This window comes from Sinocyclocheilus anshuiensis, unplaced genomic scaffold (assembly GCF_001515605.1).
Source record: "Sinocyclocheilus anshuiensis isolate Anshui unplaced genomic scaffold, SAMN03320099.WGS_v1.1 scaffold157, whole genome shotgun sequence".
Lineage (NCBI taxonomy): Eukaryota > Metazoa > Chordata > Actinopteri > Cypriniformes > Cyprinidae > Sinocyclocheilus > Sinocyclocheilus anshuiensis.
In genome coordinates this window covers 95,631-99,068 of record NW_015540834.1, presented here as the reverse complement: position 1 = coordinate 99,068, position 3,438 = coordinate 95,631, and the positions used below count along the sequence as shown (strand labels likewise).

The following is a 3,438-nucleotide window of genomic DNA, read 5'->3' as shown; positions in this document are numbered from 1 at the left end:
CCTAACCAGACCACCAGAACTGTCCCTAAATTTACACATATCCCACTTTAATAGCAGAATAAAGTGTTTAGCAATTCAACATAGACACAACAGCTATATTGTATCTATCAATTCATTATTTTAAGTCATTAAGAACATAGTATTTAAAGACACCTAATATAAAGTAGGACCGCATTTTGTTACTTTACATCAGATTGTTCCTCAAACCTCCTCGCGCACAAATTAACCAGCAGGGAATTACATTTTCATCAGTGTCCATCCCTGACAGATGGCCTGAGACACATGCACAGTACTGAGGTTCTGTTTTTATGTCTTTCTTATGTAACGCACCTGATTCAGATCGTCAGCTCATTAGGAGGGAGATCCATGAACTGAACCGAGGGTGTCAGATAAGAGAGACATACAAAATGTGCAGAGCATTGGTACCCCAGGACTGGAAGTGAAAACCACTGAGTTAAGTCAAGTACCTCTGTGTAATTTTCTAGTGTCTCAGAACAGAACAGAATTAAGCACTCAGTAGAGTAGTGACAGTCATTTAGCTGCTGTGTGTGTGTGTGTGTGTGTGTGTGTGTGTGTGTGTGTCGGTGTAGCCCATAACATTTTGAGCAGTGCATATGGCTTGAATCCCTTCTTAAATATAAATATAACATTTTGCATATAACATTGTTTTATTGTCTGGCAGGTGAAAAACCAAACATTCAATGTATTAAGGTGTTATTCATGTCAATAACACAAATGGTACAAGTTCTACAGTAGTTTAATGATTCGAATTAGGGATTTGAAACAAAACCTGCAGCAAAGGAGTAATATTAATTGTGATGCTTGTCTTATCAAACACCCTTTATAATGGGCAGATGTTTTTTTAACATACTCTAAGTAAAGGTTTTTGAGGTCCTGCTTTTACAAGAAAAGGAAAATGCAATGGATAGTGTACTGAAACATGGATTTGTGTATTGGTCTTTTTTTCTTGGTAAGCTTAGTATATTGAATTGAAAGCAACAAAAGGCAAAATGCCACAGTGCATTTCAACCCTCAGTCAGAAAGTTTACACCTTGCATATAGAAAGTCTCAGTCATCTCTTATGTTACTGTTTGACTTGACTTGTTCAGTTAACTCATTTGCAAAGAACAGCAAGAAAGTAGATACTCCAGGAATAACACAAGTGCACACACACACCCATTCAAAACACACCTGCCAGGTGACATACAATGCCTGGGTGCACTGGTGCGTATTGTCACATGATAACAGCTCCACCATTGCTGGTGGACCTTTCTCCAGACTCCACCCTTTGTAAAGTCACATGGGACAAACTCCTACACAAGCACAAGGAGTGTCAGATATCACAGAGTTTTCTCTAGAATCAGGTGACGCATTGAAAGTCTGTAGTGATTATTCATAATCGAAACTTGTTGTCTAGAATAAGAAAAGACATTGATGTCCAAAACCTTTGAAGACAGGAGGGACTGCATTTGAATTATAGAGGTGGGTCTGTATTCATTGACCTGTGATGAATGTAGATGATCTTCTAAAATGTGTTTTTCATTGACAAAAGAGGCAGCTGTTAAATTGACAAATTCATGAGATTATACTTTTGGTTTAAACACAGCATTTGTCAGCCGTAAACGTAAAATTTACAGTAGTGTTTGAAGAGGGAGTTAAGAAGCTGTTTTGTCTGCCAGTGCTCACCATGTTGGGTGAAGATCCAGTTTGACCACCAGACCTTTCTAGGAAGAAGGAAGTCTTTGTGACATGTCATATCTTAGTGTGGTTGAATGTCACAAAACTGGACAGACAAACGTGCAAAAAAAAAATAAATCTATTGTTTTAAGAATAAAGTTTAGATTTTATTTTATTTTATTTTATGTTGTTAGTTACTATATTTAATTAAGCACAAAATATGAGGTCACATCAATCTTATAAAGGTGATTTCACTTTCACATTCTTTTACTTGCCAAGTGCTAAAACACTTGTTTTTGTGTTATCATCTACATCATTTTTTTTCTTTTACTTTAATTATTATTGGTTTGGTAAACCAAATGTCATAAACATATGATTTAGAATTTATATTTGTGTTGGCTAGATTGTTTTTGTGCATAGAATATTCAAGTTCATATTCCCATATAATCTTTATTAATCCGATTGTTTAATAATCACAATAACTTAATAAGTTCAATAATTAATAAATGAATTAATTATAATTCACCCAAATATGAAAAACCTGTCAACATTTACTTACCCTAATACTATTCCAAAAGCATATGACTATTAATATTAAGATAATATATAAATAAGATATTTCCATTTTAAAATATCCTCTCATATTTTTTGTTCATACATTGAATGTTCACGAAACCAAAACTTTCGTGCATATAAAAAGACATAGTAAATATAATCCATTTGAATCAAGGGGTTTAATCCAAGTCTTCCAAAGAGACAAATTTGCTGAGCAGATTTAATTTAGGCTTTTATTCATGTATAAACACTGATCAATATACATACACACAATATACATACATTAAATATGGTAAAAATGGAAGCTTAACTGTACTTAATTAAAATATGTAAACATATAAAGTGATTGTGCCTCTTCAGAAGAGATTAAAGAGATGATTATTTTTACTATGTCTTATTGTAATAATCGATGTTTGAAGTTTTTGCAAGAACTTTCAATGGAGGGACAGAAATCTGTCGGGTTTCATTCAAAATATCTTCATTTCTTTATTGAAGATGCACTAAAGTCTTATGGTTTTAAAGCGAAATGAGCATGGGTGACACAATGGCGCAATTGTAAGAGTAAGTTTACAATGTAATTACATCTGTCATTACATGCAGGTACTGCAAATGCAACTACAATATTAACAACATGTATGTACATACATTTTGCATGTACATGTACTGTATATACATGAAACATTAAGTCCATTAATGGCAACACAAGCACTGTCTGGAGGAGTTATTTGGACACTCTCAGAGAAAAAAAAAAAAAGTACAAAAGCTGCCACTACACCAGTACCCTTTCAAAATACATTTTGTACATTATGTATCCCTAATCACTGACAGCTGATGGCTTTTGTACTTTTGGGAACGTAGGAATATTTTGTTTGCTCCATCCTGGTTACTATTTGATGCATATGACATCCTATACTGGTATTCAGGTTGTTGTGTTTTTGATGATTCCGGTTTTAGGTCTTTGCTGTTATGTCAATCATTGCTGAGGAAGTTTATCAAGGTGTATGATCAAAGGTCATTATTTGCAGCACTAAAGGAAATGTGTCATCTGAAATGCAAAATATGCAGTATATGTATATTTTAGACAAAAAGTAACCCATCATTTCCTTTTAAAAGTTGTGAACGATCTGTTTATCATTCTCAATCGAATTATAATTTAATTATCATTCAATCTGTTTACTAAATCAATTACCCCCCCCACCCCCACCC

General features: G+C 33.9%; 1 protein-coding gene across 1 annotated transcript in view; it reads left to right on the top strand.

Annotated features, from left to right (window-relative positions):
• Positions 1-1,368: 1,368 nt before the first annotated feature.
• Positions 1,369-3,438, top strand: part of LOC107687370 (LIM domain and actin-binding protein 1-like) — a 36,083-nt gene continuing 34,013 nt past the window's right edge. Inside the window, exon 1 of the mRNA XM_016484659.1 lies at positions 1,369-1,482. The gene's annotated coding sequence lies outside the window, so the exon portion shown is untranslated. The remainder of the gene's footprint in view (positions 1,483-3,438) is intronic.